This window comes from Pteropus medius, unplaced genomic scaffold (genome assembly GCF_902729225.1).
Source record: "Pteropus medius unplaced genomic scaffold, Ma_sr-lr_union100, whole genome shotgun sequence".
Classification (NCBI taxonomy): Eukaryota; Metazoa; Chordata; class Mammalia; order Chiroptera; family Pteropodidae; genus Pteropus; species Pteropus medius.
In genome coordinates this window covers 5792480-5817973 of record NW_024354499.1, presented here as the reverse complement: position 1 = coordinate 5817973, position 25494 = coordinate 5792480, and the positions used below count along the sequence as shown (strand labels likewise).

At 44.0% G+C, this 25494-nt stretch overlaps 1 protein-coding gene across 8 annotated transcripts in view; it reads right to left on the bottom strand.

Annotated features, from left to right (window-relative positions):
• TET3 (tet methylcytosine dioxygenase 3) overlaps positions 1-25494 on the bottom strand; it is a 99169-nt gene that overhangs the window by 51388 nt on the left and 22287 nt on the right. The window contains exon 1 of one of the 8 annotated variants that reach the window (XM_039852647.1): positions 9002-9007. The exons of the other annotated variants lie outside the window; for them this stretch is intronic. The gene's annotated coding sequence lies outside the window, so the exon portion shown is untranslated. Of the gene's footprint in view, positions 1-9001; positions 9008-25494 lie in introns of those variants that run through there. 8 annotated transcript variants of the gene reach the window in all.

The following is a 25494-nucleotide window of genomic DNA, read 5'->3' as shown; positions in this document are numbered from 1 at the left end:
TGTGCCATGTCCTCACTGGACCAGGGGATGAGGAGACATCGTGGCTGACAGGTCACAAACTCAAGGGCTGTAGGCCAAATCCGCCACAGATTTGTTTTGTTTGGCCTATACAGGTATCCTCTGCTTTTCAAAAGTTTGCATTACACCACTTCATTTTTATGAAAGACCAACATTAGTGCCTGTTTTCGCTAACTGAAACACATTCTAAGAGGATTTTCACTTTTACAAAAAAAAGGCAAAAAGGGGAAATAGCTTTCGGCATTTGTTTCTCAGCAAGTCATTACAGAGGCAGGGTGTGCCCTGGGGAGCGGGAGTGGCACCTCCAAACCCTTTCCCCAGGAACTACACTCAGCATCTTGGCATCAAGTGCCATAATTGAACTGTCTGTGAGCTTTACCTAGATTCATTTTGTGCATCTGTTAGCAAGATGTGCCCTCAGGTATCAGAAAAGCCTAAGAGCTCGTTAAGGGTGCTATGCTTAGTGTAAAACTATACATAATTTAGTGTATTTAGTATGATTTGGTAGACTGTTTTTCGGATCTGGGAACACTCAAAAATTTTTCCATATAAATTAATGGTAACTGCTTCTTTGCTTTACGCCATTTCAGCTTACGAAAGGTTTCATAGGAACATTCTGCTTTCAGATAGCTGGGAAAACCTGTACAGTGTCAGGTATTTGTTTGTTTTGCCAACATTAAAAAATCCAATTTCACATGAAACCCAGATTTTCTCGAAGGCCCACACTGCTGCCTGGCAACTCTGTCTACAACTGGGCACTATCGCTCCAGGTCCCCTCCAGCTTTGCTGTTCAGCACTACTTCTTGAAACCAAGGCCAAGGGTCAGGGGTTATTTATCAACTGCCTAAAGTAATTATCACTTCATTCATCTGTGTTACTTGTCAAGCCCTTGAGGCATACGGGTTTCTGACTGGGCTCCAGGTTGGAGTGATCCCGTAGTGGGTCAGCTACTGAGAAGTACAGGCTGGGCGGGTGGGCTCACCACTGGCTGAATGACCATGCTCAGAGTACAAGCAGTGTATCAACTAGAGATCTTTAGTGGTCTGCCACAGGGCTATGTCCCCAGAACTGTCTTGTTCAACATAGTTATCAATAATGACAGTGAAGGCACACTTACTTAACAGGCTGAAAACAGGAGACACAACCTGTGTTAAGAGACAGGACCACACCCAAAAGGTCAACAAGCTGGAGAGAAAAAAAAATCTAACAAGGTAAATAGGGTCTTATGCTTAGGCTCCAAACCACATTTGTGCAAATTAAAGGCAAAAGAAGCTCATAATGATGGCAATAGTGCACATAAAGATGTCTTACGAGTCAGGAGGGGTAGAAGACTCTAACTGATGGTACACTTGTGACCATATAATGTGCCTGGGCAGTTTCAATGGGTCTTACGTCCCAGGGTTTTTTCAAACTTTTTTAGTACAATCCACAGGAAGAAACTGATCTATTACATACTTATATATGTGACAAGTTTGCAAAATAGTATTTCCCCTTACTAGATTCATGAATCATTCCCTCCCCCTCTTTCATGCAGGTCGCAACTTTCTAAGTTGATTTCACAGTCCACTAATGGGTCCCAACCCATAGACACACAGGACTGACTAGAATAGGACCTGTAGCTCAGGCAATGACAGCCGTGCTCTGCCCAGGTAGTCCCTACCTGAAACACAGCCTTCTCTCTGGGGCTGCACCCTTGGAGGGGGCATAGAGCAGGACAGTTCAAAATCATAAGAATAGGTCCTTTGGTTCTGAAGAAGAAAAAACTCGAAAAGGTCTTTATCTAAGGACCCGTCATTTGGGAAAAAAATTAGACTCATCTTAAGTGGCCTTAAGAGGTGGAATTAGAAGGTGACTAAAGCTTTAGGGAGAACTTAGGCTCAATTTAGGGAAAAGTTTTTATATTTAGAGACACTAAAAAATGCACTAACCCTGTCCCTTTAATAACCAGGAGGTAGAGCAAGCTCTTATCAATGGAGATGTTGAAAAGAAAACCAAGCAGTTATTGGTGATTATTGGCAGGACAGTGCTGGAGGAAGAGAATGGTGGCTAGTTCAGGTCCTTTCAAATTCCCAGATAGGACATGCCCCAACTCTAAATCCCTCCACACTTTCTTCCTCAATTGTCACTCCCCTCTGGGCTCCAGCAAACACCACTGTGGGGACACTTCTCAACATCTGCCTTCTGCCTGGACCTCCAGCTAACTCCAACCTCTGGAAAGTCAGCCAGCTCATCCGAAACAGAACTGAATCCCCCTCCCCACTTCCAATAGCTCCTTCTCCAATTCTCCTATTTTTGCCAGTGTCCTTGCTCTCATCATTGTCAACACAAACATCATCCTTGCTCCTCCAATGCACCCAGTCACCAAATCCAAACAATTCTGAACGTGAATGCCTCTCTATTCTATCTCCTCCCTTTCTGTCCTTGCTCTCCTAATTTGAGCCTTGGTGTTCGTACACATTGTTTAAATTGTCCAACCTGACAGTGGCTCCTTTAAACAACTCTGCAAACTCCAAGCCTCTTCTTCCACCGTACACATGTGTGCATGCATGCACATGCACACACACACACAGTCTTTTCTCCACCCTACAATCTGTGGTTGAACATATCTCGCCCTCCCTCAAGACTCCCGGTCACCGACTTCGTAACTCTTCCTCATATTTTGAAACCCTTGCTCAACTTTCCTATTTTAAGATTGCCATTTGCATATATCTAGTGTTTAGCATTTGTGACATGTTTTATTTTTCAAAGATAGCCACTACAATCCCTCGATCCCACATGCACTTATCCCATGGAGAAGTGGAGTCTATGTTTCCTCTCCTTCGATCCAGGTGGGCTTGTGACAATGGCAGAAGTGATACTACGTGGCTTTCAAAGCTAGATTATACAAGGCAATACAGCTTCTGCCTAGTTCTCTTGGGAAACTTACTCTTGGAGCCCAGTCACCACACTGTGAAGAAACCCAGGCCACGTGGAAAGGGCACATGTAGGTGCCCAGCTAAGGTCCAGCCAACAGCTGGCATCACCTGCCAAACGTGTGAGTGAAGGAACTTTCTAGTTCAGTCATCGAGTTACTTCTAGCTTTTGAGCCTTCCCAGCTGAGGCCCTAAACATCAAGGAACAGAGACAAGCTACCCACACCGTGTCCTTCCAGACTTCTGGATCCACAGACTGCATGGATAAAATGAGCATAATAAAATGATGGCTGTTTTATGCCACTAAATTCCAGGGTGGCTTCTTACCCAACAATAGACCAGACTGTTTATTTCAGGAACATCAAGAAGTTTATAAGGTGAAAGGCAAGAAACAGACCTATAAACAAACAAATGCCCTAAAGCATATCAGTGCAGTGCAAACAGTCTATACCAGGGCCTGAGGGACACAGGTGGATGGTAGGGGAGGGGAGTTCTCTCCCGGCCAGTGAACATGTGTGTCAAGAAAGATTTCACCTCCAAGTAACTTTCAGGATGAGGCTTGAAAGATGGGCAGGTACTCTGAAGAGGGGGAAAGAGGGGGAATTGCAGAGTGAGGGACCAGCATCTCAAAGGCACAGACTCATTAGAAGCCCTGGCAGGCTGGAGAAGGGAAAGCTGCTGGGCACGCCCTGAGCACACAGTGTGGGGAGGGCAGGTGTGTAGCTCACAGTGTGAGCACAACACAGCGAGCGGACTTACATTTCACGGGGGTTACTCAGGTGTTCCCGCAGAGCAGACTGCAGAGTTCAAGGCTGGTGGCCTGGAGACCACTTGGGAGACTAACGTCACTGTGTAGATCAGTGATAAGAAGGGCCTGCACTAAGGCGAGAACAGAGATGGGGATGAAGGGTGGTTCTAGAGACAAACGATTAAATGGAGAGGATCAATCCCTTCCTGATAAAGTCCCCCTTGACCAGTCCTGCCCACCACACGGTCTGAACCAGACTCTACAGTCAGCACACACAGCCACCTTCTATTGCGGATCTTTTCCTAAGAGTGTATGACCAACCACTCTGTAAGCTCCCAGGGGACAAGGCTTCCATGACACCTTCAGAACCCAGCACAGAGTGCTCAGTATGTGTTCAAAAAGATCTGTTGCTTTTTCCTCCCACGACATGGCTGGCACAAGCCTCTCCACCCCTGGACTTTGAGAGGACAGCTCACAGAAGCTTTGGGCAGAATCGGTGGTCCTCTATTAGGGCACCTGTCACAGTGGATGCACAGAAGAGGTCTGAAAATGGCCAATGCCATCAGGAATGCCTTTGCCCCAAAGGACTCAAGAACTTGACAACTCATCTCAAACAACCCCCAACTGCCCTCCGCAGAAAAGCCCACCAAAGGTGTCTGCTCTGGCCCTTCTTACATCCACTTTCCAGATACAAAACTCCACCCTGCCCTCACTGTGACCCACACTCCCAGCCTTACCAGGTCTCTTCTCTGCCTCACACAGTATCTCTGGAGGGCTCTGGCCCGTCGCAGGCTAAGCATTGTCCAGGTTAGGGGTGTGCTCCCATCATCTGGGGGCAATAGGGTTTTGTTACTAGAAGATGGGAGGAGTAAATGCTCTTCTCAGATCCAAGAAGAGACCTGACCTTCACCTTGCTCATGAAGAGGTAATGTGTATGTACAACACTGCTACCCTCAGTCACAGGTCTCACCATCAAAAGACTCCAGGTCTTCTCTGGGGGGTCCAGGAACCTCTGCTGGAGTCTGCCCCTGCACCCTGCCTGGTCAGGATTCCCGAGGTCCCACCTGCTTCCTGTTGTACAGCCAACTCCTTTCTTATGCTCTCAAATAACCACAGCTGGTCCCCCCAGACATCCCCAGGTATTCAACAACGGCCCCCTGGATGCCAGGAAAGGTTGGAGAAGTCTGGAACTCCACCCCTCAGGCACCTCATTTGGTCCATAACACAATTAGAAGTGCAGAAACACCACCAGGTTTTCCAAGTTTTTCCCAAATCTCAGAGAATCAACACATAAAAACCAGACCAACAGTCCTCTATTAAAGAGAAATGGGAAGAAGGTGAGAAGATAAACACTATTATCTTGAGGGAACAAAGACCTCATTGATGATACCTTCTCAGGACTTCTAGGAAGGGAAAGTTAGAAGAGCACGGAGTCTCTAGGACTGTTTTAATCACCGTCAGCAATTAAGCACCATTTTAGAAGAAACAGATCTAAGAAGGTATTTTCAGCCAGGATGAATATGTCTGCCGTCAACCTCCACAAAGGTGAGTGGCCAGGAGACGGGCCAGTCTAAGGTGCATCTTGTACAGCAGAATCTCTAAGAATGAATTCTCAGGGAATTCCAAGACAGCAGTGGGTGCTCCCCACTCAGCTGGCCAGTAAATCCCACGTAGTACCATCAGCTCAGCCCCTCCAATCCTCCAGCCACTGTTCAAGGAGCTAGACTTTCCAGCTCCACCCTGTGCCCCAGTCCTAGGGCTCAGTGTCCACCTCCATGAAAAGCCCATTCCTTCCTCTCCTCGCCCAAAGAGACGGCCTGACTCCCTCTAACAGCACATGGGTTGTATTCACGGCATGTTCCATCTAGATTTGATCAGTTATTCCTTTCCTAAAAGGATTCTCCTCTCCTGGGATTTACTGATGAAAAAAAAAAATCTGTGAGTAGGGAAGAGACTTTTAGAAGAATCTTTGAAAGGATGTGCACAACTGCCTGTTCTTTGCAAGTGTGAGAGTGTGTATGTGTTGTGTACACTGGCTAGCCTGGTCCTGTGTCTGCACTCTCTCCACATCCAAACTCTCTCTGCAGACAGCAAATCTCGGAAGGTTATGTCTAACTTCTCAAGACTGTTATGTGTTGGCAGAGGGTATTGTTGCATGAGGCGAGGGGAGGTACTGGTTCCTGTGGTTACTATGTACATAGCGATACTACAAAATGGACAGATAGAGCAGATCTCTCAATGGCTGGGGTGATACTCAGGAAAAAGCTGAAACGAGGCCAAACTCCCTGAGGTCATCATATCTGGCAGAAGCATAGGACTGTGACTGTTCATGCCCTCTGACCCAATAGTAATTAATGTGGTTTCAGGGAAGAAAAGGAGGAACTAGGAAAAGTCTCTACATAACTAGGATGGAACACTTTTATGATGTGCCGAGTATCATGTTAATCATGGCACACTCATTTATCTCCTCCAATCATCACAAACTCCTACAAAGTAGAAATTTACCTCCACTGATAAGAACACAACACAGAGAAGTTAAGTAACTTTTCCAAGATCACACAGCAATCCAAAAGAGCACAGCCATTTTTAACCACTAAGTACTATTCTTAATCTCACTACAGGAAATGTAAACAAAATAACTAAGACACAGAGGAAATATAAAAGTTAAATGTGCCAAAAATTTTCCCAGAAGCATTAACAGTGAAGAATTACAAATAACCTACATTAACAGTGAAGAATTACAAATAAACAACAGGGGAATGGTTTTAAAATGTTATGATAGTTCATGAAAAGAAAATGGGGAATATATGAAAAAATACTCAGCTTCATTAGTAATTAAAGAAGTACAAAATAAAGCCACTGTGAGATTCCATCTAATATCCAGTATGTAGAATTTAAGAGCAAGAATGTTTAGTTCCAATCTTGCCCCCACCGTTTACCTACCACGGTAAGTTACCTAACCGCTCTGTATCTCATCTCATCTGTAAATTGTGGATTAAAAACAGTACCTAACTTGACAGAGTTGTCATGAGGATTAAACGAATACAGGAAAAAAACTTATAACAGTACCAGGTACATAGTAAGCACCATGAAACGGTATTTTAGTTTAATAACAAGTGCTGGTGAGGTGTAGCAGAATTTTTTTCTAAATATCACTGGCAGAGGGCATAAGAGAACACCATTCTAAAAAGGTCTGCAGCGTTATCTTTTAATATTGAACATGCGTGTATCCTATGGTCCGCAATTCCACCCCTAGAGAAACTGCACTTGTGTGTCAGGAGGTGTGCATACAATGCTCACAGCAGCATGATGCATAAAAACTAAATCAGAGAAGTATTCTAAGTGCCCACCAACCACAATGGACAATGGAATATTTTAAAGCAGGTGCGAGTGAATGAACCACAGGAACATGAATGAATCTTAGGAACTATGCTCAGTGGAAAAAAAAGCAAGCTTCAAAAGACTATATATAGACTACCAATTCTAAAACACTCAAACAACAAAAAAGGAAAATTAAATGTATTGCATAAGAATACAAATATATGTAATTAAAACTTTTTTTAAAAAGCAAGGAAATGTGAAACACAAAAGTCAAGGTAGTGGTTATCTCCGGAGATGAAACAGGGAAATAGGGTTGGGGAAAAAAACCCAGGTAGTTAGTTTCAGTGAGGCTGGCAACAGTCTAGTCCTTAACTTGGGTAGAGAGTTCACATGTATTTATTATTATGCTTCATCTGTTTAACACACAGGCATACCTCCAAGATGTTGCGGGTTTGGTTCCAGATCACCACAATAAAGTGAGTCATAACCCTTTTGATGGTGGAGGGTCTAGCTTTCCATTTGTAAAAAACGCATCATCTGTGAAGCTCATTAAAACAATGCAATAAAATGAGGTATGCCTGTATATAAAACACTAGGTCAAGTCCATGTTTCTAATAATATGTAAGAAAAATTACAACGTACATTTCATCAGTAGAGGTATAACTGCTTAAGATGGTATAGAATAAGAACGTATAAAAACAGAAATGTCTTAAGTGAAAAAATCGAACTCAAGAATATACTTGTAGTCATAAATAGATGCTGAGGGTTTTTATGACAGGGGAAGTGTTTATACTATTTGAAGTGAAAAAAGATACAGGAATCAAAATGTTGCCTAATTTAAGAATTCAATTCCATTAAAAATGCACACAGAACACCAAAGAGAAATACACAGTAATGTTAACTCATCAGTACTCATCTCTGGTGGTAGAGAGTGAATATATTTTTGTTTCTCCAGAATTTATTGTAGGTATTACATTTTTATTCAGGGGTAAGTTTCAGAGAGTAGCTACAACACACCTGAAACTGCACAAATTATGCATGCCTCTGAACTGGAAGGGAGCCTTGGGGAGAGGAATTCATGGGTGAATTTTCTTCTTGCTATTTCTGTTGCTAGAGAATTGTTATGTTACCCCCCCTCCACACACACACATATGTGGAAAGCAAGAAATATCCTACAAGATGAGCAGTACTCTGGGAGGGTAAGACAGGGTCCAGTTGAGGTGAGGTACTAAGCCTGAAATTCCCCGCATTGAAAGTTCTCTGAAAGTTGCTGGGCTGGAAAGCCCGGCAACTCCGACCCAAGCAGAAACCCCTCCCCCAGCAGCTGGGTCTTCCCCTAAGGCGACCCGTGGCAGGAAGGGTGGGGGTGGGAGGTGCAGAGCCGCAGGCCGCTCGGCAGGCTCCCCCTCCAGCCTCCGGAGCTTCGGCGGGAGCGGGAGCCAGCACTCTGACGGAAGCCCCTGCCTCAAGCAGCCGGTGGCGGCCGGCCGGAGGCCAGCGGGAGGAAATTGAGCCGACCACATCTGAGGCCTGGCGCAAGGAGCAGCAGCTGCCTCCAAAGCCGCCAGCACACGAGAAGCAGGTCAGGACACTGAAGCGGTTCCTCGGCCAGACAGCAGGAGCCCCGACTTTCTGCCCCCTACACACATACACACACGCACATATGCGCGCGCGCACACGCACACACCCGCTCCAGCAGCGCTGGGGCCATGGCCCAAACCACGCAGTGCACGTCTCACTGCCAGAAAAGCCCCCCTCGGTTCCCAGCGAGGGCGGGCATTCCCACAGCTCCACCTACCCGGGGCTCATACCCAGCTCTCACCACCCACTTCCTACCTAAAGTCTAAATAGCTCAGGGCATGAGAAAGGAAACACTGTCAGCACCACAGTCCACTGACCTTAACTAATGGTCCCATGCACTCTCCCTAAAGGTGCCCCACACCTCATGTAACCCACTGACAGTTCAGGTGTGTCCAAAGGGCGAGGGCTATAGGAAAACGACGTTGACAGCAGCTAACAGTTTTGAGCACTGGGTGCTAAACTCTGAATTAAGCAAGCATTTTTATGTTTAAATGTAACCAACCTTTCAATTCTTCCAATAAGCCAACATCCATTTAGTGAGTGAGCACATGGGGCACATAGAGGTTAAATGACGTACTGCAAGGCTCATAACTGGCAAGTGCAAAAGCTGAATCTAACATTGGAGCTGACAGTGGATACCCATGGCCTCCCCACTGCCAGGGCTGTCATCTTTTGGAGAATGACTCCCACATTTGTAGGAGACTATCAATAACTATGGATTTCAAGCCTCTCATTGGACCCCTGCCTACAGAGTTTGTCTCCATCCATTCCCTTCTCGAGGACTTAAATTTCTTTCATTCAAATAAATTAATCTTTAAGCCACTATCCAGAAATCTGGAGGAAAAGTAATTTTTGGCAGAGTGGCCTTCACCCATCAGTCATAAAACTGACTTCGCTCAGTGGGCTAGGAAATGGAAAAGGGGGAAAGCTGCCATTTAGGGAAGCCTGGTGCTGTCCAGAAGGCAGGAAATTAGGGAGCGTGAATACATTCTATTTGTCCTAAACCCCTGGAAATATCGTACAACACGTCTCCATGTAAAGTCTCATTATTCACAGTCACTGCTGGTCTGTTAGCCCAGAAAACTGAAAGATGCCAGTAATTTGGCTTCTTGTACAAATGCGTCTGAAAGTCTTGTCTGCAATGTTGGGAAAAAGGGGAACAGGAACCTCGGGGCCCTCCTCATCCATTATCTTCTCCCCGAGGGTCAGGGGTGATAAGGAAGGCCCTGGGAGTCCTTGTCCCTCCAGCCTCTCTGTGGCAGAGCCCCACTCCCCTACCCACCCCACACCTCCCTCCACAGGATCCTGGTCCTCCACCGTTCTCTCCCTTTTCTCTGGATCCCCTCATCAGAGCTGCTCTCCACCCTTCCCCCCTCACCCTCACAGCTTTCCTGGAAACCTCACTTCCACTCAAGGCTCCACCGCTCAGCCTGCACGTAGAGCCCCAAAGCTTCCTTTCCCCTGAACTGCTCCTCAAGCTTCTGGCTTGCTTTCCAGCTACCAGATACTTTTTACTTGGACGCAACTTAGGCCCAACACACTTAAATCCTAACCCAGCACCTGTCCCCTTTCCCAGCAACTCCTCCTCTGGACATTCCTTTTTACAAATTCGTGTGAAGAGTCATTGTCCTGGGCCTCCAGAGAATGCCCTTCCATCATCTTTGACATCCTCTTTATGTTTCCATATGTAGGCAGACCCTAGTCCTGTCAACCGCTCTTTAAGAATACTTCAGACCTGCCTTCTGATTTCTCCTCACTTATTTCTTCTCATGGTGACAATCACAATAGGAGGCTCACTGACTGGCCAACCCCTCTGCTCTCGCCCCAGCACACCACTGTCGGGAACATAGTCGAACTCAGGTCTCCCAACTCCCAAGCCAGGCTGCCTTCTAACTCGCAACTTCAATCTTCTCTTTTTGTTCAAAAGGTAAAAATAAATAAGGCAAGCAAATAAACAGATAAATGTATCAAGGGCAATAAAGACCCTTCCATTTCGTAGTATGGTTCTTAGGAACTTAGGTTTATAAATTTGCACCTCAAAAAATCTTTTTTACATTTCAGTGAAAACTAAAAACTCAGGATGAGAGCAACAGTTTGGAAAATGATGATACGACTCAGTAGAACACTACATAGTCATCAAAATCCATAAATTATAAACACCAAGGGAAAATGCTGGATAAAATGGAAAGTAAAAGTAGCACAACGCTATAGTGTACATGAAGCTTATGATTACAACTATGCAAAACTATGCATGCAAATAACAAAAGAGAGGAGGGACTTTTTTAAAAAAGTGAAAATAGCTGTAGTAGCCCCACAGAATTATGAAATTTTACCTACTGATGCTATCAGCACATTACAGCAATCTTACCTTTCATACACGATATACACAATTATATAGCCATTCATTTATCCCTCCAACAAATATGTATTGAGCATTTTCTACCTGAAAGTCACTTTTAGGCACTGGTGATAACAGCAGTGAGAAAGCAGTCTCTGCCTCATTGACAGATTTTCTAGGTGTTTAGATTTGTCTTGGGTTCCATGCAAAGGTAGGTTCCTTTACAGCAGACATTGTACCACTATCTCTAAATGTGTGTGGCAGCATAAATCTGTTACATAGTCTGAGGCTTTGAGTACGTGGTGAAAGCAATGAAACTCATTAACTGTGAGTTTATCTCTGAGTGAAGCTGTGTAGTTACTGACAGGATATCAAAGGCTTACTAAAAACTCATTACGGCCAGGGAGAACCCTGGTAGGACCCAAGACAATAATGAAAGGTCATAAGAATAGAATAATAAGGAAGATAAAGAATAGTTTCAGCTGAGAGAGATGGGAGAACAGGAAGTTCTGTCTGCAAAGTGGAAAAGAAAAAGAAGTAAAAACAAGAAACTCTGACTTCCCAGAGATGGCCATAGTTTACATTCAGTGCCTTTTCTTTCCTATGCAACATGAACTAAATTTATAAAACTGGAGAAATTAAGTACATTTGGGTTTTTTTTTTTAATGCTAATTTCTTCCCTTTCTGTATCATAAGTATTTTCCATAGTCTTTACTCTTGCAAGAGTTTTGTTTTTAATAGCTGTACTGCTCTCCCTGGTATCTATTTAGCATACATAAAGCCCCTGAGATTGAATGTCTAGTTTCTGTCACATTTTGCTACCTTCCCATGGCACATATTGGCTATCGGAATGGTTTATTTCCTCCTTCTCCCACCTCTATTTGGGCTTGTGATTCCTCTGAGGACAGGGATGGAAAACTCGGCACAAACTCAGGGCTGAAAGGACGGACTCTGCCAGCCCCACAGGCTGTAGGTAACAACCTTGATAACAGCAGGTAGGATTTTACCCACATTAGCACGGGTGTTTCATCATTTGGGTGACAACTTAGAAGGTATGTCCCTAGCCTGCCTTTGGGGAAGAATACTGTGCAGGCATAAAAAGGAGCAAAGTATTATCTAGGCTACAGCCCAGATGAACCTTGAACAAATTAAGTGAAAGAATTCAGATGTGAAAAGCCACATACTGTATGCTTCCATTTATATGAAAGGGCCAGAGCAGTCAAATCCAAAGAGACAAAAAGATGAGCAGTTGCCTGAGGCTGAGGGGACCGAGCGGGGCAAGGAGGCGGGAATGCTACTGGGTTGAGTTTCTTTTTGGAGCAATAGAAATGTTCTGAAATAGACAGTGGTGATGGTTGAATATACTAAAAATATACTAAAAACCACTGAATTGTGCACTTCAAATGGGTAAATTGTATGTTATGTGAATTATATCTCAATAAAACTGTAATTGAGAAACCTTCGTCTCCGTCTCTGTCAGAAGCTTTAAGACAAAAGCAGAAACTAAATACTTGCTCAAGGAGGGGATGGCTGATCTGGTGAGCCCACCCCAAAGGCGGAGGGAGAAGGACAGAGGAGTGACAGGCAAAACCTCTTCTCCTTTTACTTCCTCCCTGGGTTACAAGTGAAAGTGGAAACAAGAGAGATCTTATCTCAGGGAAAAGTGGTGGTAGTAGTCAAGGTGCGGAGACCAGCTCCCACTTCAGTGCCAAGCTTTGGAGAGAGGAATCCCTCAGGATAGTAGGGCGTGGCAACTCCTGAGCGAAGCAAGCAAGCTGGTGTTGCCCAAGAGCTCTGAAAATGCAGAGGCGGGGGTCCCTGAATCCAAGAACCAGTGACAAAAAACCTGCTGATGAGCCGAACAGTCATAGATACAGTCAGACAGGAAATGTAGGTTGGTTCCAAAGGTCCTTATTAAACAAACAAACAAAAAGTTTTTTGGGGAGGGGAGTTTACAAAAGATTCAATAAAATAAAAATAAATCAAGAATATATATTAAGCAACCAACAATTAAGCAATTTGCCCTTAAAAAGTTAAAGGCAAATAATTTTGTTAAAGAAAACGAATGTTTTTCATACAATACAAGAGGGTGAGGCTCGAGCAAGATAATCTTACAGTCAACTATCTGTTAAGTGTCCCCCTTGTAATGCAAAAGACCGCCCCAGAATCTGCACAGGAGGACCTGGGGCAGGTGAACAGGTGACCTGCTTAGACCTGCTTACTCTGGCTCAGCCTAGGGCCATGTCCCCAGCTCCCATTTCTAGATAGTGATGAACAAGTCCCAGCCACTAATCCCAAAGCTGCCAAGGGGGAGTTAATACCCACACCCCAAACCCATGGGTGTCACTCAGAAAGCAGCAGCTGTGCCCCACCCAAGGCTGTGATCCTTGTTCCTCAGCCCTTTTCTCAAGGGAGAGGCAGTGGCTAGACCAGTTTTAAAGTCCCTCTCTCTCCCCAGCTATGGCCTTGATCCCCAGCCAACACCAAACCAGCAAGAGAAGGGGTGGAGGCGGGGTGCTGTGGCCTGGCTTTCCAGACAGAGAGGCAAAGGTGGACGGACGAGCAGGAGAAGGCAGTTCCCTGGGGAACTGTGCCTGTCCCACCTCTATGCCTGAGGAGCTGGCTGAAGATAAAGACCTAGGAGCTAAATGTTCGCCTGGGATTGGGGGGGCGGGCTGGGGGCGCTGGATCTGTAACTAGGAGAGCACTTCAGAGAGACCTGATTCCCAGCCCCAGGTCTTCTAAGACTGTCTTGCTATAAGCCCTGGACAAGTCGTTTTACCTATCTGGTCTCAAATTCCTCCTCTGCTTTTAAAAAATTATTTTAAAATGTCAGGAAAGACTGAGGCTCTGCTCCAGACTGAAAGAGGCAAAAAAACCTGACCACTGAATGTATGTTATCCTTTGATTTTTCTCCTACAAGAGAGGCTGTGACAATGGGCAAAATGTGAATGAGGTCTACAGAGCAGAGTTATTCGTATTCCTAAGGTCCATAGGTTAACTGTGCGGAGGTGTTGCGCCCACATTAACTTCCTGATTCTGATCACTGCCCTGTGGTTATTTAGGTGATTTTAGAAAGTCCACACTCATCATGTCTACCACCTACTTGCAAATGGTTCAGATAAAAACTATAGAGAAAGAGACAGAAAAAAAATAAAGCAAATGTAGTAAAATGTTACTATTTGAGAATGAATGAAGAGAATTCTTTGTACTATTCTTGCAACTTTTCTGAAGCCCTGAAATTATGCCAAAATAAAATAAATTTTTTAAGAGTTATGTTACTAGATGATCTCCAAGACTCTTCCAGTTTCTGTGAAAAGGTAACATTATCTGCACTTTACAGATGAGGAACAGGAAACAGGATGAGGATGGTATCTTAGCAGCAGTAGCAGCAGCAGGAGGGCTCTGGAATTCGGGGTCTCTGACTCAAGTCCCCTCTCACCCCAGACCCCTGCTCTTCCAACCAATGAGGGACAATAAGCCTCAGGCACCAGGCCCTGGACAAGAACCGCAGAGCAACAGGCAAGTAAGAAAGGGGCCATCTGGACAGTGTCTGGGCTGGCTATCGAGAGGAGCAGAGAGCTTTGGAACAGGAACCACCAGCTCTCTTCCCGAGACCCCTTCCTCCCACATGCACGGGGCACAGGCAACTCCTCATGCACACCCTAGAGGGCTAACCCGAAGCTTCAGCGACACACATGCACAGGCTCCACCAGAACACACAGGCCCATGTGGAGCACAGAATCACAGCCTGGAATGTGCCTGACAAGCCCTCTCTAACCAAAAGAAACACATCTGGAAGTAAGTCTCCTAAATCACTCTGGGGGGTGGGGGTGGGAGTGGGGCGGAATAAAAATCACAATTACATTTACTTTCAATCTGTTTATGCTAGTTGTACTTGTTATGGTATGTACTTTAAATATCATTAATATGTAAGCTGATATGAGTATAAAAATAGAGCTGTTTCTGTGGGAAAAAGTTATAGTTACAGATTTGAAGATTAATATCAATGAAAACAATAGCTATTAACAGAGAAAAATTCATGCTTCTAAAACACTTTTGTTAAGTAAGAAGAAAAAAATGAAAGTTTCAATCCAAGAAGCTAGAAAATAAAAACTAAGAAAGGCAGGAAAAAGGAATCAGTAGAGATAAAGACAGAAATAGTTGATGAGAAAACAAAATGTAGTGGTATTTATAAATGAATCTAAGAGGTGACTCTCTAAAAGACCAATAAAATAAACTGGCAAGGCTGATCATTTAAAAAAGAAAAACATAAATAAACAGTTAAAAATGTGAAGAGGAATATAACTGTTGTCAGAGAATAATACATGAAGTGTATTACCAAAAACTCTGAAAAAATGAATGAAAGGACAAGTTTTTAGGAAAATTTATTCAAGAAGAGGTAGGAATATTAAAAATATCAATCACCAGAGAAGTAGAAATTTGTCAGAACTACCCCCCAAAAAGGCCCAATAGTTGATTATGACATTATTTTGCTGGCTCATAAAAAAAGTTGGGTTTTTTTTTATTCATTCATTAAATTCTCCTACATCCCTTTGAGGTAAGCACTGTCTTTCCATCTTAAAGACAAGGAACTCAAGGGCTCAGAAGGGCCAAGGCATTGTGTCTCAGTCACCCAGCCACAAAGATCCACACAGGGACGCAGTCCCACAGCTGGACACCTCCAGGATATGGCCCAAAATCTCTGTTTCAAAATGCTCAAGTACCTCTTTGATCAGCTGGGTTTGGAAACTTCTGGCTCCCTGCTACTTAAAATGTGGTCCAATAACCAGCAGCATCAGCATCACCTGAGAGTGTGATAGAACTACAGAGCCTCAGGCTCTACCCAGGCCTGCTGAATTAGAAGCAGTATAAAGAGATTCCCAGGTGATCTGGATGAACATTAAAATGTGAGAAGTACTGGTCTGGCCTTTAACTGTCCAGTCTCTTTCAATTCCTCTTAAATTTGCAAAAGCAGTGTTTGTTCTGTTAGGCAAAACAAAACAAAAAAACAACTTGATAAACTACTACAACTAGATTTGATCAGATAAACATGTAAAAAAAAGTGTCAAAATAAAACCAAAATAAACATTAAAAAATTAAAAGACATTTATAATATTTGCCAAGGTATGGTAAAGAGTTAATATCACTAATATATGAAGCTCTTTTAGGAATTCATAAGAAAAATCACACACACAAAAAATAAGTGAAGCAAGTCAAAATATATTCACAAAGAAATGTGGATCACAAGAGAGCAATAAAAGATTTGCGAATCAAAACATTTTACATCAATTTTGTAATTAAAAATAAATCATTTTATAATAAACATAATTTTGATAATCGAGGGAAATCAATAAACATTTAAAAATTTTAAATATATATGACTTCTAGAAAGAGTGGTAAAATTATAGATGTTTTGTTTTCTCTATTTGCTTACCTGAACTTCTTAATTTTTCTGCAATGGATGTGCATTCTTTGTAATAGACAACAACAAAGTTTTAACTATTTCCTACAGTTTGATCTTATCTGAAATTTCAGTTTTTATAGTCAGTCTCTCTTGGTTTTTCACAAGTGCTTGCATAAGGCTGGCCTTTTCAAAAACCATGGCAGCATTTAAAAGTATGTCTTTTCAGTCCTCATCAAGCATCACGAGCCCCAAATAAACAGCCTCTTTTATATTACCTCACAGACTGGCAGTTCTCAAAGTCCAGTGGGCAGAGAAATCACCTGTAGGGAGCTGGCTACAAATGCAGCTTCCTAGGTCCCATCCTTAGAGATCAACCCTGGTGTCTATGGTTGTTCTCAGGCTGCCCTTTGAGAGGCTCCCTCCAAGAGCCCTATGGGACTGAGGATGAATGCAGGAAAGTAGGGAAACCAGTTGGTTCAGAAATTGGGTGAACTGAGGGTCTTGAAGGCTGACAAAGGACAGCAGTCTCTTTCCACTCACCTACCCCAGCATGTGCACATGGAGGCTCGACCAGTCACTGGTCAGCATCTCTGCTCTTTGAGAGAGAGAACAAGTGGGCAAGGAGGCAGGGTCATGGAAAAGGCTTTCTCCAATAGGTGAGCTAAAGCTGAGCAGCCCGGCATTGGAGCCCCACTGCCAGAACTCGCTCCACTCCAGTAGAAGGCATTTGGAACAACTCCACGGTTCACAGAGGTCCATCTGTCAGAGTTTCTGCTAGGCACCCTGAGAAGGCGGCTCCTCCAGAGCTGGCAGAGATACAGCTGTGGCTGCCACAAGGGGCCCCAGGACTTGGCACCTTGCAGGCGGGATCCATGGCGACAGTTCCCAGCCCTGAGACTGCTCCGGAACCCCAGGTGGGCACTAGGGCAGGGAGTAAGACAGGGATTGGGGGTGGGAGTAGCGGGGAGCCAGAGCAGTACTTCTACCTCCCTCCCGACCTCTTGGGTGAACCTTTGGCTCCACTGTTTCCCTGGGGGTTTAAATAAACTAGCAGAAGAGCCAGAGACAATGTTTCTATTTCCTCTGCTGCCCTGTGCACAGAAGGGAGGAGGAGCACAGAGCACAGGCTAAATGAGAACTGTTCACTGTTCACCGTTCACCACCATCGTCCAACACAACCTGGTGATACACTGAACCAGATACATGAGAACCGTTACAGAGTGACTGCGAAGTGGCTCACAGCCCACCTCTAATTGGCATTCCTCTTATCCGTGCAAGCCAAGTTGATCCCCTTTCCCCATTTGCTTTAAAGGCAGGAATCCTAACTGCTGCTTAAGAGCAGCAAGCATCTTCGCATCTCCAGGTCTGCAGCCCCTGTGCTCCAGGGATGAGGGGGGTCCCTTGTTCATGGGTCCTAATGGACCCAGCATTCCTGGGCAGGCAGAGATTTCCATCTCCATTCTAGCTCTTGTGGCAGCAGAGATGGGAGACCTGCAGTATGGCAGGGGGACAGGGCAGAGTACCTTGCACTGGGCAGTTCATCAAGAAATAGTGTCTTTTTTTCCCCAATTACAAGTAATAGCTTAAAATACAAACATGATGAGAAAGATTAGCACATTGATAGGAATAAACTTTGCCTAGAAACTACCTGGGGGGTGGGGAGGTCATAGACTCTGGAGAATAGTAGGGAGGAGACAGATACTACCTTTGAGAAAGAAGACCAGGCACACAGATGTGGAGCCAACATCACCAGTGGTCTTCACAAGCCCAGCTTCTGACTCGATGACTCTTTATCTCCAAAGAGCAGCTACAGGTAAGTGTGGGCTTCATGCTGCCTTCTGGTGCCTGGGAACCAAAAAGGCAACTCTCCCTACTAGTTAGTCCTAATGAGAGTTAATGACAAGTGGGCTGTCAGTCCCAGGATAATTAAGAGGTGTCCATTCAGAGGGCTCCTCCTTGATGTCTGCTGTGGGAAAATGGCCCAGGACCTTCTCTTCACTGTGGGGATAGGGCAAGGGCCCTATCTCTGCAGTCCAGCTCACGGCCCCCAGGCTTGGGGCCAGGGCTGCTTTAGATTCTGCAACTAGCACTAGCCTAGGCTGTCACACTGTGAGGAGATGAAGCTCACTGTCTCTCTCATCAATCTGATTCCACAGTATTTATTAAACGGAGTCACTGCATGCTAGGCTTTGTGCCAGGTACTGGGGAATGAAATCGAGTAAGATGAGCACTTCATGAACTAGGAACTTATACCAGACCCCGAAATACTGCTACAGAGATATAGACAACACATTTGGGGATTGAGGGAGCAAGGGGCTGCCTGGGCCTAGGAAGCTGGAGTGTCAGAGGAAGCATCCCAGAGCAGCTGACAAAAACCAGAGCATTTCTAATATACCTGCAGTAACGGGTTAAAAAGTGTAACAGAAAAGATCCCTGTCACTTCAGCAACAACAACAAAACCTACAACATCCTAGGAATAAACTATAGAGGAATGTGTAGGGCCATATGAAGAAAACTTTGATGGACATACAAAAAGACTAGAATAAATAGAAAGCTATACTTCCCATTCCCTGAATGGGAAGACTCATTATAAAGGTGTCCATTCTCCCCCATCTCCCAAAACCCATAAATTCCATGGGATTCCAATTGAAAAATCCCAACATTTTTCATAGAATTTAACAAGTTGTTTATAAGCTTATTTGGAAAAGGAAATGCAAAAAAAAGCCAAGAAAAAATGTTGTGGAAAAAATGAGTTCATTTTTTTCTTCAAAACCAACCTGTTATATAAAAATTGCGGTAATTAAAACAATGGAATACTGACATAAAAATCAGACAAATAATTCAATGGAGCTGAAGAGAAGCCCTAAAAAACTCATGACTATATGAGTAATTATAAAATGCTTAAGGTAAAATATAAATCATTGGGAAACTATAAATATTTGATAAATAGACTGGACATAATAGGCTTTCTATTTGGGGAAAATTCAATCTCTATCATACCATATACAAAAATAAATTTCAGCTTAGAGATCTAAGTATCTAAAGCAAAACTAAAAGTAAAAACTTGGGCATCAAAATATTCATGAATTCTAATTGTATAAAAATCAATTTCATAGGACAGGCACAATGAAATACAAATAAGAGGCCACAATTTTTTTTCAAAATATAACAGAGGTTAACTGCCAGTTGTAGACAGTCTCAGAGGTAGAGTACAGCATGGGAAGTATGCTCAGCAGTGTTGTAGTGGTGATGTACTGTGTCGGTTGGGGTGCTGGACTTATCAGAGTGATCACTTCATGCATTATATAAATGTCTAATCATTTGTTGTACACCTGAAACTAATATAATATTGTACATCAACTGTAACTGAAAAAATTTTTTAAATCATTAAAAAATACATAATAGAGATTAATATTGATAATATAGTAAGAACTTCTATGGATCAATAAAAAGACAACCTAATTAAGAGTAGATAATAGATATGTGATACACAGAATAAATGTAAAATGATTAACATTTGAAACATTCTCAAGTTTACTAATAAAATGAGATATCGGTTTCACCTACCAAACTGGCAAAAATTAAAGACTGATAATTCTTCATTCACTGTAAGTGGGACAGTAAATTTGATAGAGATTATCAAATTACCTTTTGGGAGGGTAATTTGGTAATATCAATTAAAATTCCATTAGTATGATTTTGTCCTATTTAAATAACCAAAAAATATATGTATAAGTATATAAATTACCACGTCATTTATAATTGCCAAAAATTGAAGCTGTTAATGTCCATCAATAGGAAACAAATCACAATAAACCTGTAAAATGAAAGACTCCATAGCCATTTAAAGGGCCAAGATAGATGTACTGAGATGGAAAGATGTCCTCAACATATTCATGAGCAAATAAAAGAATACCAAAATTAAAAATGTATGGTATGAACACATTACTGTGGGGAAGATGGTAAGTTCATGTACTCATTATAAAGTCTGGAAAGAGATTACACTGGGATGGAGAATAGGGATTTTCAGTTTCCAACTCATATACTTTTAATATTCTTTGATTTCTTTAAACTAGCATGTATTACTTTTATTTAAAGTCCAAAAACTTTTCTCATTTTTGGAAAAAAAAAAAATTGTTACTGATTTCTAGGTTAAACTCACAGCCCATCCCTTCTGTCCCTGACCTATACCCACGGCCTTTACTGCTATCTGTGGAGCTCAGATAAAGGGAAGAAAGGCTGTCTCCCAAGGTGCTGCATTTTCCCTTGACTGTGACCCCTGGGCCAAGTTCTCTACTGACTCAAACATGTTCAGGCTGGGTGCAGAAGGCTCCCCTACCCCTCTAGGCCCTGCTGGACCCAGAGAGGGGAGACCATCCATGTTTTCCCAATTGAGATAATTGTTCCCCTACACTCTGCACTCTGGGGGTTACAGAAATGGATTTTCGATGGAGCTATGGAGGCCCTGCCCAAGAGATGCCCACCCTGTTTTTCTTGGAACTATGATCCTTCTCCCTTTTCCCACTGTGCTCTGCACCCTAGGACACTGTTCCCAGCCCAAGGGACACCAATTGGACCTTATCTTCTAGAGATGCATGAAAGAAGCAGGGAGCAAGATGAACCTGCAACCTAGGCCAGCTAAGCTAAGCCATGAGCTCTGAGCCAAAAGCTCTTTTATCCTCTCTCTCTCACTGTCTTTAGCTTCTAGCTTCATTTCCTCTGGTGCTAATGTGAGGCTTTTCTAAATACTACTAAAACTTTCATTGGGGCTTGGGAGATGCTCTGGTCGTAGGCAATAAATTCAAACTGATTTTGCTTTAGTTAAAAAAAAAAAAAGTTTTCTACAGGTCCTGGCTACTAAACTGGTAAGCTATTGCTAGGTCCCAACCCAGCGGTTTGGAGACAAAGTCCTCAAGAGTAACCAAGCACTACACTGTCTGGTTTTGCACTGTATCACATACAGCGATTCTCCACGGGGCCCTTGTTTGGAGGAAAGGGAGGCTAAATCAGGACGTGGCACTCACATGTTGGGTACGCCACCAGCATCCCCCCCAAGAGCTCTAGCAGGCACAGAATATCAAAACCTAGACAATGAGGCCACAGTAGAACTTAGAGAAAAGGTCATTTTTAAATGTGTTTGTGATCAAAGAAAAAAAGTAGAAAAGAACGGAAAAAGTAGAGTGTTCTAAGGATCCAACTGAGAATCCAGAAAAAAGGCATACCAAATTAAACCTAAGGAAAAGAAGATAAACACTGAAGCAGAAATTAATGCTTCAGAAAACAGCACAACTGACAAGTCTCTGCACTTTGAAATTAAATAAAACTCTGGCAAAGCTAATGAAAGAAAAAATAATATATAACATCAGAAATTAAGAAAGTGAAAAAATCAGATACTGAGTGAATTGAAAAGCAATAACTGTGTACACGTTATGCCATATTTGAAAACAGATCACTTTCATGGGAAATACAAAGTAAACATTTTAGACTGATAGCCACCTGGCGGGGGGTGGAGGGGGGCGGGTGGGAGGGCGGGGGATCAGAAAGCTGCAAAGACCCGTCCCTCAAGAACGGTACCAGGCTCAGATGGTTTCAACAGATTTTTTTCAAATCCTTGAGTAATGAAATTATTAAACTATATTATTTCAATTGCTCCATGGTTTAAAAAAAGAATAAATGTTCACTATCTGTTCTATGAAGTTACTCTAATACCAACATCTGACCATGAAAACTCACACACAAAATTATAGGTCAATCTCATTCAAAAAGATAAGTGTAAAACTCCCATATTAATAATTCAAATCAAACAGCACGTTAAAAAAAACACCCCATTATCAAATATGGTATATTCAAGGAGTGCAAAGATAGTTCAACATTAAGAAATGTATCAATACAATTCATCTTATTAAGAGGCAAAAGAGAAGTATAATTTCATCTTCAAACCATGCTCAAGAGATATGACAAAATGAAACATCCACTACTAAGAGGGGAAAAAATTTTTTTGACAAAATGGAATAGGAGAACATTTCCTTAACATGACACAGAAGACCTCAACCAAACAGCAACACCAAGCTTACTGGTGAAACACTAGAGATATTCTACATTAAAGGGAAAAGGAAACAAATCACTCTGTCCTCTGTTTAATATAGTTGCCAAATGAATTTAACATAGACGGATGGTCCTAGGAGAGAGACAGTAGTCTACTAACAAGGGACTCAGCTGATGTCAGATACCCCTGGCCTCCATTCCAGCTCCACCCCCTTGTGAAATATCAACCCTTGGTCACGCTTAGCCTTAATCCATTTCCTTATCTGAAAGGTGGGGCTACCACCACCTGTCTGGGAGTTGTCATGAGAATTAAGGGAGCAAATAATGAAAACTTTGCCCCCATGCACCCCTCACACCATAAGTGCTCCACAAAGAGTATTACAGCTAGTCATTATGTAGGGAAAAGCGGGCTACAATGCAGCATGACTCCATTTTCATAAACAGCACAAAACAAATGCATGTGGAGACAAGTCTGGAGGGATGCGCCCCAGGTAACAGTGGTTAACTAGGTTGTGAAACTATGGACAAATTCCTCCTCTCCTATTTATATTTCCCAATTTTTCCAAAGAACATGTACTACCTGTCTAATCAAAAAAGAGAATAAAAAGCCAAAAAATGATATAGATTTTAGGATTTAGCCAAGATTGAGGACTGGCAAGCCTAAAGGCCAAGGTGGAAAAGGAACTAAGGGTGATGAGGAAGAGGGTAACAGCAGGTGAGGGTGCCTGCAGGATTCCTCTGCCCTGCGCCCTGTCGTGGTGAAACCCACTAAGCTTCAGGAACGCCCACACAGGTGTGTAAAGGTGTTCCTGGCAAAGGACAAATTGAAGCCCTCCAGGCCCAAAACCAAAACACAGCCTGACCTGATTTTGCCCAAATGCCATAGAAATTCTAGGATTGGAAAAACAACGGGAATGGGGTGGGTGTACTCATTTCTTGAGCCAGGTGCTGGTCCCACAGGTGTGCTTACTTTGTAAAAACTCACCAAGATATACACCAGCAGTCCCCAATCTTTTTGGCACCAGGGACCGGAATCTAATGCCTGATGATCTGAGGTGGAGCTGAGGCGGTGATGTTAACTCTGGGGAGCGGCTGCAAATACAGATGAAACTTCACTGGCGAGCCCATCTCCTGCTGCGCGTCCAAGTTCCTATCAGGCCATGGATAGCACCGGGGTTGGGGTACCCCTGATGCACACAGTATGTGTTTTTATGTGTGTGCTATTCTTCAAAATTTTTAAAAAATTAGAAAGTGAGAGGAGAACACTGAGTTTCTCTCATTTGCAACAGAGTTTCCCTCAAATTCTGGTTTTAATAAATCTGAACTCGTGGGTCAGTTTTATGAAACAGAACATTCGATCCAGTATTTTTGTCTGACATTTTCATTTTCTTAATTTTTCCAGATTCTGTATTGATTATCACTAAAATTATTAAGAGATGAGAAAAAAATTCTGGGGCAGCCCAGGTGTATGGGAGACATAGGGAAAGCTTCACTGGATGAGGGCAGTGGCTTCTTAACTCTTAGGGCACATGCGAATCACCTGGGGAGCTTTGAAAATTGCTGGGGCCTGGGCTCCACTCCAGACCAATTACATCAGACTCTCTGGGGCTTGGGCCCAGACATTGATATTTTCTTTTTTAAAAGCTCCCAGATGATTCTAATATACAGTGAAACTGGGAGCCACTAAACTAGTTGAACCAGAGGGTGTGGCCACTGAAAACTCTCTAGGCAAGCTGAAGCATGCGTGGCCCTGCCGGTCTTGGTGGAGGCTGTTGGGGTGGGAGCTGGTGTTTCGAGCTGAAGTGCCCTGGCACCCACCCAGATCCTCCTCCACATCTCGCTTCCCTCAGACCTCAGACAGAGATGCAGTGGAGGAGGCATCCTCTGGAAAGTGAGGGGAAGGGGTGTCCCAGGAGTTAGACACAGAACCCTGGGCACTGGCTCCCAGCGGGTGTTCAGACTGCTCTGGACCACTTGCCAGTACAACCCCAAGACATACACCACTCCAACCACACAACCCCAGAGCTAAGCCCTAACTACTACCCAAGGTCCAAATGACACCACTGGGAACCCACAGCTAGAAAACAGGAAACCAAGGAGAAATAATAGTGGGAAGAAAGGCCACAGGGTAGAGGTCAGCATATACCTTAATCATCAGGTGTGACCTGGCTTAGAGAAAAATGGCAGCGCCAGTGAGGAGGGGGATGCCACATGGCCCACCTGCCCAGAGCTTCCAACATTAATCTCTGGGGCTCCCACACCACCCTTCTCCTGCATCCCCTTTACCTAACTGTGCCACAGGAACCCACAGGTCTGAGCCCAGCAGATGACTACTATCTTGGCCCAGCAGCCGCACGGCATTTACAAGCTCCTAGATAATTCTGACACAAGGGGCCCTTGGCCCATGCCCCACAAAGCAGTGCCCTCAGAGGCCATCTCTGCTGAGTCTAGAACTTAAGAGCTGAGCTCAAAGCATGAAGGGCAAGAGTGGGGACGGGCTGAGGCTGTGAAGAGTATCTTAGGATGGAGAGAGAAGGGTCACAGTGCCAGGAAAAACAGGGTAGGCATCTCTTGGGCACAGCCTCCAGAGCTCCAACTGAAAATTCATTTTTGTACCCCTCCGAGCAGAGAGTGTACGGAAGGAATGGTCCCAGTTGGTAAAGCACAGTCTCCCCTCTCTGGGTACAGCAGAGCCTGGTGAAGTCAGGAGATGCCCTCTGTACCCCCATCCTGAACTTATTCAAGCCAGCAGAGAAGTGACTTGTCCCAAGGGCCACACTCAAGGGAGAGGTGCAGCAGAGGGAGTCTGCTGGTGATCCAGCCTGGGCTCTCAGCCTGAGCCCTTCCAGGGTGTCTGCCTCTGCCAGGAGTTACGAGCCTCCCCAGTTCTTCCCCCTTCTGCACAGTGGCCAGCAGGAATCAGAGATGGAACCTTTCTAAGGTACGGGACTGGCAGAAAACAGCTCCTTCTGTAAACTCCTGCTGAGCAGGACTGGGACCCAAGGCCCACAGGCTAAGACTCCCCGGGGAAGTGGGTGTTGGGGGGCGGTATCTATGCTTCAGAGGAGGGAATGCAGGAAAACTCAGTCAACAGGGCAGGGTTGTTTAAGAGCTCGCTGTCAGG